At 43.3% G+C, this 16,772-nt stretch overlaps 1 protein-coding gene across 1 annotated transcript in view; it reads right to left on the bottom strand.

The window, feature by feature from the left end:
- Positions 1 to 3,308: 3,308 nt before the first annotated feature.
- Positions 3,309 to 16,772, bottom strand: part of SMPX (small muscle protein X-linked) — a 53,373-nt gene continuing 39,909 nt past the window's right edge. Inside the window, exon 5 of the mRNA XM_005897736.2 lies at positions 3,309 to 3,737. The gene's annotated coding sequence lies outside the window, so the exon portion shown is untranslated. The remainder of the gene's footprint in view (positions 3,738 to 16,772) is intronic.

Genomic DNA, 16,772 nt, shown 5'->3' with positions numbered 1-16,772 from the left:
GGGGCGAGACGCAAGGGGATGTTCTAGATGAAGATGTGTGTCCCCCCGCCTCACCCACAGTGGGCAGTCAGCTGAGATGGATGAAGGGACTGTATTTTCCCCTCAGATATCCTCACCTGTCAACAGAATCGCTCACTGTTGGACCATTTAGAGCACGGGCACTAAAATCACCACTGTCCCTATGAAAGAAAGTGAACGTGTCAGTTCCTCAGTCATGTCCAACTGTGTGCAACCCCGTGGACTGTAACCCGCCAGGCTCCTGTGTCCATGGAATTTTCCAGGCAAGAACAGTGGAGTGTGTTGCCATTTCCTTCTCATGGGGATCTTCCTAACCCAGGAATTGAACCTGGGTCTCCTGCATGGCAGGCAGATTTTTTAGCTTCTGAGCCACCAGGGAAGCCCCTATGCTTGCTCTTAATTCCTCAAAACAGCATTGTTTCTCTCTCTTCTAATAAATCTTCAACTGCTTGTATCAATACCTTGTTCCACCCCCGTGGATAAGTTGCATAATAAGCAGTTGTTTACAAACCTGTAAGATAAATAATCATACTGTTTCAATGTGATGTATGAGTTTTTAAAGAGCCATTTAGCATGATACATGTGAGTTTTTTTAAATTATAACTTCACTGAAAATAAAATCTGTCTTTCCCTAGATTATATGTACTGTCCAATGACTGATAGACTATGGAACTTGCTAGATCCCATAGAGTGAATTTGAGTCTTAACAAAATAAAATACCCATTAAGTGAAAAATTAAACAAATACATTGAATATGCCTAATGACTCAGATCTGTGTTATGCTGCAGATTTGAGTTGGGAAACCTCATTAAAATAATGAAGATGGCTTTTATCACATTAAACCTGAATTTAATTTTGAAACTGAACATGGATCATTTATTAATATATATAAACAAACTATTTCAAATCCTAAAAGATGATGCTGTGAAAATGCTGCACTCAATATGCCAGCAAATTTGGAAAACTCATCAGTGGCCACAGGACTGGAAAAGGTCAGTTATCATTCCAATTCTAAAGAAAGGCAATGCCAAAGAATGTGCAAACTACCACACAGTTGCACTCATCTCACACGCTAGTAAAGTAATGCGCAAAATTCTCCAAGCCAGGCTTCAACAGTATGTGAACCATGAATTTCCAGATGTTTAAGCTGGATTTAGAAAAGGCAGAGGAACCAGAGACCAAATTGCCAACATCTGTTGGATCATAGAAAAAGCGAGAGAGTTCCATAAAAACATCTATTTCTGCTTTATTGACTACGCCAAAGCCTTTGACTACGTGGATCACAACAAACTGTGGAAAGTTCTTATAGAGATGGAAATACCAGACCACCTTACCTGCCTCCTGAGAAATCTGTATGCAGGGCAAGAAGCAACAGTTAGAACTGGACATGGAACAGCAAACTGGTTCCAAATTGGGAAAGGAGTATGTCAAGGCTGTATATTGTCACCCTGCTTATTTAACTTCTATGCAGAGTACATCATGAGAAATGCTGGGCTGGATGAAGCACAAGCTGGAATCAAGATTGCTGGGAGAAATATCAATAACCTGATATGCAGATGACACCACCCTTATGGCAGAAAGCAAAGAAGAACTGAAGAGCCTCTTAATGAAAGTGAAAGAGGAGAGTGAAAAAGTTGGCTTAAAGCTCAACATTCAAAAAATTAAGATCATGGCATCTGGTCCCATCACTTCATGGCAAATAGATGGGATAACAATGGAAACAGTGACAGACTTTATTTCCTTGGGCTCCAAAATCACTGCAGACGGTGACTGCAGCCATGAAATTAAAAGACGCTTGCTCCTTGGAAGAAGAGTTATGACCAACCTAGAAAGCATATTAAAAAGCAGAGATATTATTTTGCCAACAAATGTCTGTCTAGTTAAAGCTATGGTTTTCCAGTAGTCATGTATGGATGTGAGAGTTGGACTATAAAGTAAGCTGAGCACTGAAGAATTGATGCTTTTGAACTGTGGTATTGAAGAAGACTCTTGAGAGTCCCTTGGACTGCAAGGAGATCCAACCAGTCCATCCTAAAGGAAATCAGTCCTGAATATTCATTGGAAGGGCTGATGCTGAAGCTGAAACTTTAATACTTTAGCCACCTGATGAGAAGAACTGACTCACTGGAAAAGACCCTGAGGCTGGGAAAGATTGAAGGCAGGAGGAGGAGGGGACAACAGAGGATGAGATGGTTGGATGGCATCACCAACTCGGGGAGTTGGTGATGGACAGGGAAGCCTAGTGTGCTGCAGTCCATGGGGTTGCAAAAAGTCGGACATGACTGAGCAACTGAACTAACTGATAAACAAAGGAAAAACTGAGATACAGTTTGTCACTCTACCCAACTATCCTGATTAGGAAGGGGCGGAATGTTCTGCAGATGATGAACTGGTGTATTTTGTTCTGCTTGATATTCCCCGCCCTGTATGACTACAGTAGATTTAGATCATCAGCCTAACCCACAGGCCAGTGAGATATCTGGGACCCACGACCAGATAGATGGGCGCCCCTTCAGGAAAACCTAAACTCATCATGCACTGCCTTAATCTACAGCCAGTCACATAGGTGCAATGGTAGTCCTGCTTTTGGAAACCAATCTTGATGAGACAGAAAAGCTAAGGACCAGTTTACAGTTGGAATGTTTAAAAGGACATCCAACATTTTTTAAATGGCAGGAAGTGAAGCGATGAAAAAAGTCATGGTGTTGGGGTGTCTGCATACCAAGTAAATGACACACTTATCTCTGAAACAGTGTGAGCTCAAGGACGTGGTCCCTGTGGTCCTCATTTGTACTGTGAAGTTACAGGGATAGCTGAGGAGCTCAGCAGATGCTAGCAGGGCATGACCAATTCTTCTTGGTTTGTGATTGTTTCATAGAGACTCCATCTTAGCAGTAGGAGACTCATTTCATGTTCTTTGGACAGCTAAGTTATGAGCAGTCTCTTGCTTTCATTCTCATCTCTCAGCTTTACTTTATTGTGCCTTATAATGGACTCTACTCCATCTGGGCCAAGAGAGTTTCTTAGCTTCTATGGAGGTAAAATATACTCACCATAAAAGTTGTCCTTGAAGGAGGAATGTCAGCGATGCCCAGTTCCTCGGGCAATATTTAACTTCTTTTGCAATGATCAGTCAGCCATAGCTTTACCTGTGGTACCCAATAATTCAGAATAAGAAGCTCCCATTTAGGTGGTGTGGGATTCAGTTGGTGCTCACATCTGGTTTCTCTCCATGTGGGGGAATATGTAGCTATCTGAACATAGGAAAATTAATGTAGTCTAGAGTCACATTTTACATTTACTCAAATATTTATTTGAACTCATAAAAAGTTTATTGACATAATTTAGAAGGTGAAGAACTCAAATACATTGCAAATATTGACCAAAATAGTGTGGGAAGTAGCTTAGAGAACTTTCCATCAAAATCATTGTTATGCATATCATTGTATCCTTCTCTATAAAATCATATCCCTTCTCAAAACCACACCTTCCAAGTGGTAAATTCTGGAACCGATTTGCTCTGCAAGTTGCCAAATGTGAAAATAAAGTAAGTAGTGCAGCCAACTAGAAGGAAGAGATATAAATGTACAAACAGGACATTTCTGCTAGAGTCTTAGGCATTCAGGAGGTACATAATCTTCATACAAATATATAAAACTTTTTATTGAGCCATTTTTGTTTGAATCCATTCTCTTACTCTTCAATTCTTCACATCAAGCCTGCAAAGGAAAAAGCAAAGGACCTGTTAGTGCCCGTGAGATATTTTAGGGACAGCTTGTAAATCAATATGATAGGGACAGGTCGAAATTGAAAACCTCATTTTCACTTGAAAACTTTACCTCTTGAGTCCGTGAAGGTAAAGTGAACTATGAATAGAAGCTGTGACCATCAGTTCTGGCTCTAGGGATCTGAGTGATTCCAAACTAAATGAGGATGACTTCCTTCTGAAGCTCTAGAGTATAAAGTCGACATTAGATCCATCCTCATATCACCGTGAGGAGGATGGGATTCCTCATGCCTGAGCTTGGCCATGTGACTTGCTTCAGTCAAGAGAATGACACAAAAGTGCGCTGGTTCTGAGCCTGCGCCTTGAGAGGGATCACATGTTTTGATTTGCTCTCTTGCACATCTGCCATTGCCACCAGGAGGGTGTGCCCAGGCCCCCTACTGGTCCCCAGTGAAGGATGGGCAACATGAGCACAGCCCCCAGCTCACACCGATACCCAGCCTAGGTCAGTTGAGCCACAAACAGATGAGCCAGAGTAATAAATGCTTTTGTTTTAGGCCAGGGGTCCCCAGCCCCCAGGATTTAATGCCTGATGAGCCTGAGGTGGAGCTGATGTAATAATAATTGAAATAAAGTGCACAATCAATGTAATGCACTTGAATCATCCCCAAACCTTCCCCCGCACCCCTGATCTGTGGAAAAATTCTCTTCCACGAAACTGGTCCATGGTGCCAGAAAGGTGGGGGACCTCTGGTTTAGGCCATTAGATTCAGAGATGGTTGGTGATGCAGCCATAGCTAACTGATACAATGCCCTTTCTCTTAAAGGCAGTTGCAGTGCCAGGATGGTTGAACATTATTCACCGCTTTGTTTTCCATTATTCTTTGCTGCCATTTCTTGCATGTTTCACTTACGTGGATAGGCTGAATCTTTTCTAAGAAATAGAATCTTTATAGTTTTGTTCTGTGTTTTTTTTTTTGCCAGTAGCTGTAGGAGGGTCACCCCGCCCCTACTACACCTGCTGTGGCAGTCACTATGGCTTGGCTCTCTCTGTGTCCATTCACAATCCCCTTCTCCTTTGCTTTTCTCTGCTACGAAGACTTGTGGCCAAATACTCCCTTTCTCGGTCTCTCTTATAGCCTGGGGCAGCTGTGGGACCCAGCTGTGGCCAGTGAACCCCAAGGAGAATTCTGCAGCAGAGGTCTTTTAGAAAGCTTTGCTTTCCTGTGTATTTCTATAGAGATGACAGAGCCCGTGGCATCACTTTAACATTTATGTAGTGTAGCCATGATGCAGGTTGTATTATACTCATTGTTGGGATGAAACACCTAGAAGTTCAAAGCACCAAGTAGCTCAAAGTCTCAAAGCTGTTAAAGGGATTTGAATTCCAGTGTCCTCGCTCTGGGCCCCTTGCACTCCCTTAAAGGGAAGGTTTGGATGGTTCTAGAACTGGAGGGGAAGGTAGGAATGTGTCATTGACTACAGAACTGAAAACGGTACCCCCACTGGCTCCTGTATTTTTATAGCATTTATTTCCTTTTCATAGCAACTCAGTTTTCAGTGTAGGTCATTCACCAGAAAAAAGCAAAATGCTTCCTCTTTCCCAGTCCATGATTTCCTGGCTGAAATGCACTTTGTTGACCAGCAGCTTCCCAGGGTCACCTGGGGTCCCCCATGCCAGTCTGGGTCTCCCTTGCACACCCTGCACTGAGTTTGTTGCCACTTACTGCTCACATAACATGATTCAAGCCTTCAGGCCTCTCCCTCTTAACTGAAGTTAAGTGGCTGATAACTCTTAACTGAAGTCCCCCCACTCCCGCATGGCTCTCCACATCATCGGTTGCATTGTAGTGAGCTGCCTATACATCCTCTCTCTCCCCTCATCTCATTCCCACCATAGCCGTCCTGTAGGCTGTGACCTTCTGAAGGACATGTCTTTCCACACCCTTGCCTATCCTGGCACCTGACACAAAGCAGAAGCCTAGGGACCAGCAAGTTGGAGCACTGGAGGGCTGAGAGCAGGAGAAGAAGTGGCACTGGAATACTTGTGAGGCCGCAGGAGTGGGCGAGGGGCCACAGAGGCAGGACACAGCATTGCATCCCCACTGTGCTGTCACACCTGTCCTGGGCCCCAGTCATAGTTCCATCAGGGCCAGTGTGTGCCCAAGCCATTTTACTGCTGTGGTCTCTGTGCTCGGTGACATATGGCCAGTCTCTCTGGCCAAGGGAGAGGCCCGTCACAAGCTGCCCTTGAAACCGAGGCATTCATTCCTTGAGCTTCTCTGAACAGCATGGAAAGGGTGGTGGTTCATAGCAAATTGTCACCAAAGCTTGTTCTATGAGGAGACATTTCTCTCCAACAAGTGTCCAGACTATAAAGCCTCATCTGCAGCCGTTTCTGAGACAGGCTTAAGATGGACTTTGACCCTCACATATCTGTCTCATGGGGCTAGAATTATAGCTATCCTGAGAAATAGAGGATGAGCCTTTTGCAGCAACCCTTCAGCAACTGTTTTCTTAAAAGCCCTAAGATGCCCCTCATGACTGGGTTCAGCTTGTGGACATCTCTGACTTTAAGACAGTTTTGGAAACATAAGGAAACCTTGACGTAGTTTGCCCAGACTACCATGGCCACTGAGATTTAAGAAAAGCTAACTGTGCTTCATAAGGGGATGCAGGAATCAATGACTTGACATAGTCACCTCGTCTCATCTACAAAGTGAGCCTGGGTCTTCCTTGTAGAAGGAGCTGGCAGGAGGCAGCAGACAGAGCAGAAGAGTCACTGGAGTTGTCATTCTACAGACCACCCTGCCCTCCCTCAGCTTCTCCTCTCCTTCCCCGGCCCCAGTAGAATCTGAGAGGGCCCAGCGGCCCTGGACACAGGACATTGCTGATGGCCAAGGTCACAATGGTCCTTCCAGGAGTGCAGGGCCCCCAGAGGACCAGTGTCTCCATCCTTGGCCTGGTGGGACTCCGAGTGTTCTCAGAATGCCTTTATGTGACCAGAATCCAAGAATTCAGAGACCTGGGTCAGGGCTCACATTTAAAATTGAGAACAATGGGAAGGGATCCAGAGCTAAAATTGCCCCTTCTGTAAAGCACACTTGTTTGTCGGGGTGCTGGAATGCAAGGGTGTTGGGCGGTATCCCGGGCCACACTGCTTTGCTGCCTAGACCACAGCTGTCAGCTATTCTCCTGTGTCCTGTTCTCCTGCCGGGGACATGGGTGAGAACGATGGGGAATGCAAGGCCCCCTGTGGGAAACGTCACTCTCCAGATACCCGGCATCCCTTTTCTACCCTAAGCAAAAAAGTTCACACTGAGAAAAGCACACCTTGGCTGTGGCAGGGGTGATACCCCAGACAGCTCCCATGTGTCACTCTTAAGTCCAGGCTGAGGGCATGTGATGTTTACGCCTTGCCATGACCCATTTATAGCTGTGTTACTCATACTTGCCACGGCCCCACATACATCATTTAGGAAATGGAGTCCACTCAACACCACTCTGCATTTGGTCCTTTACCCAGACACCTGGGGGCGGTGCAATGATAACTTCCTCCTGCGTGGTGCTAAATCATAGAGCCATAAACACAGTGACACTCAAATGTCGTCAAGAGAAAGGCCGTGCCTCATGTTCCACCCAGTTCCATATGGAGTGGCCGACCAGGCTCCCGGAGCACACTGGTTGAAGCTTTGGAGTTTGTTAGAGGGCATTGGTGGAGTCCTCTCGAGTTTACAAAGCACATTCATGTGCGTTGCCCCACGTGACCATCGTGACCACACAGAGATGAAGGCGGTGCCGGCTACAAGCACGACTCTTAGTGCCCCTCCACACCAAGGTCAAGGACAAAGGAAGCACACTGTGTGAAACTGCACCAAGGCCACTCCAAACCCAGAACTTTATCTCCACCAGCCACTCATAAAGTAAAAGAAACAAAACTCTCGGTAAAAACTTTTTCCTTAAACTGCAAAATAGCCACGCCAATTGGCTTTGGTACATCACGAAGCCTTTGGTGGCTAAAGTAAAAACTGAAATGTTTCTACTAATTACTAGTTAAAAAAAAAAAAAAAACAAGGGAGATGAGAAAGACACAAAGAGCAGGACATTTGGGGATTTGGGGGGTGTGATTCTACACCTAAAATCCAGTCAAGCAGTGTACATGCTGGGTGTGAAGAATTTGAGTGATGCTAAGAAGGCAAAGTACATGTCCAGGTGAAATTCATTAAAAATAAGTTCAAAAAGGTGTGTTTTTTTTTTTAATCCTATTATACTGAGAGTTTGTTGGCTTCGATATCAAGTCAGGAACTGGCAGCTGAGATGATATTGAACTTGTTGGTAGAGATCTTTGTGGAATCAGGGGCATAATCCAGGACTAGTTACCATTGGTGGCTCTTGGCTTTGCAGTCAGTGTCTCCATCTGTCAGAGCACAGACCCCCCTGTTTCTAAAGGGGCCACAGATTTTACTGGAAAAATACTGGCCCAAGACTTCTGAGTAAAGCAGGGATCAGTAACGCACAGAGGCAGACCAAGTGGTGAAAAAGTCGAGTAGACTGCTGTCTTAAGAGGTTCTCAAGTTTCCAAAGATGGCAAACCTTCTATGTTGTTTAGGCCTGAGCATTTGAGACTTAGGGACAATGGCACTTCCATCAGAAATGCCCAGTATCCTCTTTGAACTGTCTGGCATGGTCTCTGGCAGGCAGAGGTCCTGGGACATCCAAATGGAAAAGCAATTTCTTAACATAAAGTTAACAGAACATATGAAATAAATGTAGGCCTCCCTCCCTCTCTCCAGTAAAGTATCCTGGGAAGAGGGTAGAGATCCCCTTAAAGCTCACTGACATTTTGTTTTGTTTGTTTTCATAGTAACGATGGTAGTGAGTGGTCCATAGTCTCAGTATTAAATTTGAAAACCTGGATATTGGTATACCATCAAGCAAAAGTATAGCTATAAAGCTTTGCAATCTTCCAAAATAGTAAACCTATTTTCAAAGATGGATGAAACTTGAGTTTTCTTATTCCTCCTCATTTTAGAAATTAGGAAATTGAACTCCAGAGGGCTTGAATCACTTGTCCAAGGTCATGTAGCTAGTTAATGGCTGGTCCAAGATTAAATGCTTGTCCGGAGCTCCTAGCCCCTACAATCAGTCTGTACATGTTGATGGTATTAGAGGCACCTCAAATGAATAGCTGATATGTATAAGTGTACCTGTAGTGTAAAAATAATTTGACTTAACATTCTAGTACTTGTCCTAATGAATACCTAATTTTCATTTTAAAAAATATTTTTGCCTTCTCTGAATTTAGTAGTGTTAATATTTTCATTGAGTAAAATGCACAAATCATAAGTGAACAACTTAATGAATTTTTTCCATATGTATATACCCATGTATGGCTGTTATTTTTGCGTAGCTCTTAAGTACTACCATATATGCTTGTATATCATTAAGGTTTTGTTCATTTGTTTGAGAAATATTAGTTCCAAGAGACAATAAAGCAAGTTTCACCTTTGAAAGAAAGGGAAGGAAGGGGGAAAAAAACTTCCCATGGTCAGAAAAATTGAGATTACTGGATCAAACACAGATAAACCATTTTCTTAGTGTTAGGGCACCTTGGAGCTTTAAATGTACAAATATATATTGCATATTATTCGGTATGAAGATGATATCGTGTAGCATTTCAGAATTTGATTACTGAATCATTTGTCCAGTTTTCTACTGTTTGTATTCTTTTTTTATTTATCATTCATTATGTCACAGCTGGTGGCTTCCCTGTGGCTTAGACAATAAAGAATCTGCCTGCAATGCAGGTTTGATCACTGGATTGGGAAGATCCCCTGGAGAAGGGAATGGCAACCCACTCCAATATTCTTGCCTGGAGAATCCCATGAACAGAGGAGCCTGGCGGGATACAGTCCATGGGGTTACAAAGAGTCTGACACAACTGAGCAACTGACACTTTCACTTTCACATCACAGATAGTATGTGTACTATTCCATCAGGTGGGTATACAAGAGCTGACTTAACCATAATCCTATTATTGGACACTTAGGTTCTTAATGAATTTTGCTATCTTAAGTAAGCAAAACTTTTGCCACATATTCTCTTTAGGATGGCTTCCATCAAGGTCTAATTGGGTTGGAGGACATAATAATCCACAATGGCTGGAACTTTCTTCATTTACTAAGGCCCACACCCTCGTCACTTAGGCTGGCATAGCACTTGCTCTACGGAAGACTATCTGTCGAGGATATGAACAAGCCCCTGTTTCATGATCATTTTCCCATTACTTATTGTGAATATTACAAGTAACTTTTTTCATTGAATATCCGTTTAATTACTAATGAGGTTCTCATTTTCTCATGGCTTCTCTATTAATTCTGCATCTGCTTTTGTGAATTGTGAGTTCAGTTCCTTTATTTATTTATTAAGGTATTAATATTTTGCTTCCCAATTTGCATGGGCTCTTTATACAATTGTACTGTTTCATGGGAAACAGTTTTCTTAATAGTGTTTGCCATTTATTTGGGTTTTCTTTTTCAAGTACAGAATTGTTTTATAATTAGCAAGATTTTGAGGGATGTTTTGGTGACTCTTCTTTAAAAAGCTCTCCGAGCAAGCTTAAATTAATGCCTTCATTCCCTCCCCCCCCCACCCCAAATCATTCCAATCATTATTTTTAATGAGATCAGATCAGATCAGTCGCTCAATCATGCCCGACTCTTTGCGACCCCATGAATCGCAGCACGCCAGGCCTCCCTGTCCATCACCAACTCCCGGAGTTCACTGAGATTCAGGTCCATTGAGTCAGTGATGCCATCCAGCCATCTCATCCTCTGTCGTCCCCTTCTCCTCTTGCCCCCAATCCCTTCCAGCATCAGAGTCTTTTCCAATGAGTCAACTCTTTGCATGAGGTGGCCAAAGGACTGGAGTTTCAGCTTTAGCATCATTCCTTCCAAAGAAATCCCAGGGCTGGTCGCCTTCAGAATGGACTGGTTGGATCTCCTTGCAGTCCAAGGGACTCTCAAGAGTCTTCTCCAACACCACAGTTCAAAAGCATCAATTCTTTAGTGCTCAGCCTTCTTCACAGTCCAACTCTCACATCCATACATGACCACAGGAAAAACCATAGCCTTGACTAGACGAACCTTTGTTGGCAAAGTCATGTCTCTGCTTTTGAATATGCTATCTAGGTTGGTCATAACTTTCCTTCCAAGGAGTAAGTGTCTTTTAATTTCATGGCTGAAGTCAACATCTGCAGTGATTTTGGAGCCCCAAAAAATAAAGTCTGACACTGTTTCCACTGTTTCCCCATCTATTTCCCATGAAATGATGGGACTGGATGCCATGATCTTCGTTTTCTGAGTGCTGAGCTTTAAGCCAACTTTTTCACTCTCCACTTTCACTATCATCAAGAGGCTTTTGAATTCCTCTTCACTTTCTGCCATAAGGGTGGTGTCATCTGCATATCTGAGGTTATTGATATTTCTCCCGGCAATCTTGATTCCAGCTTGTGTTTCTTCCAGCCAGTGTTTCTCATGATGTACTCTGCATATAAGTTAAATAAGCAGGGTGACAATATACAGCCTTGACATACTCCTTTTTCTATTTGGAACCAGTCTGTTGTTCCATGTCCAGTTCTAACTGTTGCTTCCTGACCTGCATACCAATTTCTCAAGAGGCAGGTCAGGTGGTCTGGTATTCCCATCTCTTTCAGAATTTTCCACAGTTTATTGTGATCCACACAGTCAAAGGCTTTGGCATAGTCAATAAGGCAGAAATAGATGTTTTTCTGGAACTCTCTTGCTTTTTCCATGATCCAGCGGATGTTGGCAATTTGATCTCTGGTTCCTCTGCCTTTTCTAAAACCTGCTTGAACATCAGGAAGTTCACGGTTCACATATTGCTGAAGCCTGGCTTGCAGAATTTTGAGCATTACTTTACTAGCATGTGAGATGAGTGCAATTGTGCGGTAGTTTGAGCATTCTTTGGCATTGCCTTTCTTTGGGATGGGAATGAAAACTGACCTTTTCCAGTCCTGTGGCCACTGCTGAGTTTTCCAAATTTGCTGGCATATTGAGTGCAGCACTTTCACAGCATCATCTTTCAGGATTTGAAACAGCTCAACTGGAATTCCATCACCTCCACTAGCTTTGTTCATAATGATGCTTTCTAAGGCCCATTTGACTTCACATTCCAGGACGTCTGGCTCTAGGTCAGTGATCACACCATCGTGATTATCTGGGTCGTGAAGATCTTTCTTGTACAGCTCTTCTGTGTATTCTTGCCACCTCTTCTTAATGTCTTCTGCTTCTGTTAGGTCCATACCATTTCTGTCCTTTATCGAGCCCATCTTTGCATGAAATGTTCCCTTGGTATCTCTAATTTTCTTGAAGAGATCTCTAGTCTTTCCCATTCTGTTGTTTTCCTCTATTTCTTTGCACTGATCGCTGAGGAAGGCTTTCTTATCTCTTCTTGCTATTCTTTGGAACTCTGCATTCAGATGTTTATATCTTTCCTTTTCTCCTTTGCTTTTCACTTCTCTTCTTTTCACAGCTATTTGTAAGGCCTCCCCAGGCAGCCATTTTGCCTTTTTGCATTTCTTTTCCATGGGGATGGTCTTGATCCCTGTCTCCTGTACAATGTCACGAACCTCATTTCATAGTTCATCAGGCACTCTATCTGTCAGATCTAGGCTCTTAAATCTATTTCTCACTTCCACTGTATAATCATAAAGGATTTGATTTAGGTCATACCTGAATGGTCTAGTGGTTTTCCCTACTTTCTTCAATTTAAGTCTGAATTTGGCAATAAGGAGTTCATGATCTGAGCCACAGTCAGCTCCTGGTCTTGTTTTTGCTGACTGTATAGAGCTTCTGATCTGAGCCACAGTCAGCTCCTGGTCTTGTTTTTGCTGACTGTATAGAGCTTCTCCATCTTTGGCTGCAAAGAATATAATCAATCTGATTTCAGTGTTGACCATCTGGTGATGTCCATGTATAGAGTCTTCTCTTGTGTTGTTGGAAGAGGGTGTTTGTTATAACCAGTGCATTTTCTTGGCAAAACTTTATTAGTCTTTGCCCTGCTTCATTCTGTATTCCAAGGCCAAATTTACCTGTTACTCCAGGTGTTTCTTGACTTCCTACTTTTGCATTCCAGTCCCCTATAATGAAAAGGACATCCTTTTCGGGTGTTAGTTCTAAAAGGTCTTGTAGGTCTTTGTAGAACCATTCAACTTCAGCTTCTTCAGCGTTACTGGTTGGGGCATAGACTTGGATTACTGTGATATTGAATGGTTTGCCTTGGAAACAAACAGAGATCATTCTGTCATTTTTGAGATTGCATCCAAGTACTGCATTTTGGACTCTTTTGTTGACCATGATGGCTACTCCAATTCTTCTGAGGGATTCCTGCCCGCAGTAGTAGATATAATGGTCATCTGAGTTAAATTCAACCATTCCAGTCCATTTTAGTTCACTGATTCCTAGAATGTCGACATTCACTCTTACCATCTCTTGTTTGACCACTTCCAATTTGCCTTGATTCGTGGACTTGACATTCCAGGTTCCTATGCAATATTGCTCTTTACAGCATCAGACCTTGCCAAATCCTACCTTTTGAAGCCATTATCAAAGGTCCTTAATTTTATCACCTTAAAAGTGACAAGAGGTCAAAAACAGATGTTCATGAAAAGAAAAGCATTGCTTTGGAGATATGGGGTTTTATTTAGAAGTTTTGGAAAATCACTCCCTAAGTTGCGGAGGGGTGAGTTTCTTTAAATCCCCCAGAACAGGAGCTCAAATTTGGCTGCACATCGGAATCACCTGGGGAATTATTAAAAATTCCAAGGTCCAGGCTGCCCCACAACTATGACACCAGCATCTCTGGGGGTGGGATCTCCTGGGCCTCTGATGTGCAGCCAAGGTTGAGAACCGCTGGCCTAGAAGCACTTCTCAGACTTTAATGTCCAGAGGAAGCACTTGAGGATCCTGTTAAGCTGCAGATTCTGACTCAGGAAACCTGGGGTGGGGGCCAAGGGCTGTCCATTTCTAGCAAACCTCACAGGGGATGCTGTTGCTGTTGGTCCATGGAGCACACTTTGAGAATCAAGGGTCTTAGGAAGTAGTTCTCAGTGAAAGGGATGGCATTTTGCCCCTGGGGGACTAAATGGGTGGAGAGGAGTATTGGAAGCAATGAACTGAGTTGAAATTACAGAAAAAAGAAGGACCGGGGCAATCAGTGGATAACTGGACTCTGGGGAAAGAATGAATGAGAAGAAATCATAGACTAATAATGGGTCAAGAATTTTTAGGTCACTTTACAATGTTAATCTTAGGTGAAGGTTTGCATTCCTTTTTGAGACCACTTTCAGTGATCAATTGATGTTTCTTTTGGAGGAGACTGTACTTAAACAGTCTTAAAGGTGGAAACCAGATGCCTGGTTTTATTTTGGTTATATTGTATGCCAGAAAATGTTTTAGGTTGGCACTGTGGACACACCAATGGGTAGGTTATACCCCTTCATGGCACTGATCATCTAGAAGGAAAATCAGACAATAAAGTAAGTGATGGCAATCCATTCCTCCATGGTGACGGGTGCAGCCATGAGGGGACCAACACAGAAAACTGTGGATGCTTTATCAGTTTGAGGGGCTATGGAAAGGCTTTTCCCAAATCGTATTTAAACTGAGACCTGAATGATGGGTAAGAGTTAGCCTGCTCATGGGAAGGGAAAGAGAGAGAAATTGGAAAATAATACTCTGAGCATGTATAAAAGCCTAGATTCAGCTTGGCACCTCCATGAGCTGGCTTGGAGCAAGGGATGCCCTGGGTGGGCAGAAATGCCTGTTGGGAGAACCTGGTGAGCCTGAGTCAGTTAGTGCAGGCCCTGGGAGCAGTGAGGAGCCACTAAGGGCTGTTTGTCAGGACGGCCTGTTTATCGCTTTGTGTTTTTACTTTTTAAAAAAAATCCTGTTTGCTGCAGGGCTCTGGTGATGAAAAACCAGGGAGAAAAGGCTTTAGGGAATGAAAGGCACAGGTCACTCTGAGAGCTGTGGGCCACTAATGCTCTGATTGCTCAGAGAGGTCACGTGCATGGCAGCAACAAGCATGGTGGGTGAATGGAGTTCACAAACCTTCTTTCAAGGTAACAACAAGGGTCAGACATCTAAGAAACTCACAGCACTTGTCCAAGTGCTGAAACATCTCCACTCCAGTCTCAGACTCCAGCAGGGGCTTAGGAAGGTTCCCAAGGGCCTCCCACTTTACTCAGAGAACAAAGTATGAGACAAATCACAAATGACCACAGACTGCCGGCCAGGCTCTCACCTGTCAGTGCCCAGTAGTTTGTGGGCTAGGAAGAATCTGAGCTTCAATAAAGCAGAAATGGACAGTCTTCCGATCTCATGGCTTAATTTATTGAACAGGAAATAAGCCTTGGGAGGGAAACGGACTTGTTCCTAATGATTTAACCATTAATACAGCCCTGCTATAAATGGAACTCAGAAGAAAAGGTGGCTTGTCAGAGGGTGAAAGAGTGGACCCCATTAGACAAAATAGGTCAGGCAGAGAGAAAGTCGTCCTGTCTCCTGACTAGTTATGTTGATCAGAGATGACAGGTCTTGTTGTTTTTTAACTGTTAGAAAAGGGAGAGAGATTATAGAAGTGGTTTCTTTCTGGTTGCTGTCCTTTTTAGAAGATGGCTGTTTCAAAGAGGACCCTGAAAACAAAGGAGCTGATGGTATTTATCGCAGTTTCGAGTTTTGTGCTTAAAAATGTGTGTGTGTGTGTTTTCAGAAACAAATTTTTATAGAAGAAAAATTCTGTGTTTCTTCTAGGGAGTCTTCTCTGGTTGATCACTGCCTTTCTTCTTGGACTAATGAGACAGTAACTTCTAAGGAGGATCACCCTTCCATCAGTCTGATTTCTGGTGTTACTCTCTGCTTTTTTCCTGTTTTTGTTTTCACCCTCCCAAATCGAAAGAGAATAGGAACACGATCACAATATGAGAACAAACCGAGGAGAGGGAGCAGTACACAAGCTGATTTATCCCTTCAACCTTGACTTTTTAGCTTACTTCTGAATTTGCCCTACCTAAGAGTTTCTGCTTTCTCCTCCCTCCCTTTGGAGCGCCTGCTGCCTAATGACTCAGGGAAGTGAAGAGAGACCTTTCCCTAGTGCTCAGAGTTTGTGCTTTGCTTGTATGTTGTCTGGTTTATGAAAGCGTCTGCTGTTAAAAACATCAGGGAAACTGGCTTCACATTTGGAAGTAATCTTTCTAATCTCCCCAAAGATAAACAACATTTGGTGTTTTAAATAAATATAAGAAATTGTGAATGATGGGGATCAGTAGGGTTGAAAGAAAAGCAAACACTGAGATGTTAACGCTATGTGACGCTGGGCAAAACCTCACTTCTCCAGACCTCAGTTCTGTCAAATGTAAAAAAAAAAGAAAAGAGGGGTAGGGGTTAGGTTTCTGAGGTAGGCATCCTCCCAGGTGAACCCCAGTGAGTCTTGCCACCTGCTATTCATATTGAGTATTCAACATTGAGTAGGGCTGACTTGTGTAATCAGTAGCATATTACAGAAATGACAGGGTGTGACTTCCAAGACTGGGTCTTAAAAATCATTGCAGCTTCCACCTTGCTCTCTTTTAGATCATTGGGTCTGAGGGAAGCCAGCTGCCATGTTGTAAGGGCACTCAAGCAGCCCAGTGGTACCAAGACCTCCTGATAACTGTCATCATCAATCAGCCAGTGGTGAGAGTACACCATCTTAAAAGAGGATCTTCTAATCTTACTCAAGGGTTCAGATGACTACAGTCCCAGCCAATATCTTGACTGCAACATCATCAGGGATGCCAGAACCACACAGCTCAGCTACTTGTGAACTCCTGACCCACAGAAACTCTGAGATAGTATTCTTGCTTTAAGCTGCTAGGTTTGGGGTAATTTTGTTATACAGCTGCTGCTGCTAAGTCGCTTCAGTCGTGTCCGACTCTGCGACCCCATAGATGGCAGCCCACCAGGCT

The sequence above is a fragment of the Bos mutus genome, chromosome X (assembly GCF_027580195.1).
Source record: "Bos mutus isolate GX-2022 chromosome X, NWIPB_WYAK_1.1, whole genome shotgun sequence".
NCBI classification, from domain to species: Eukaryota; Metazoa; Chordata; class Mammalia; order Artiodactyla; family Bovidae; genus Bos; species Bos mutus.
Note: the sequence above shows the minus strand (reverse complement) of the source record. Positions and strands in the feature narration are given on the sequence as shown.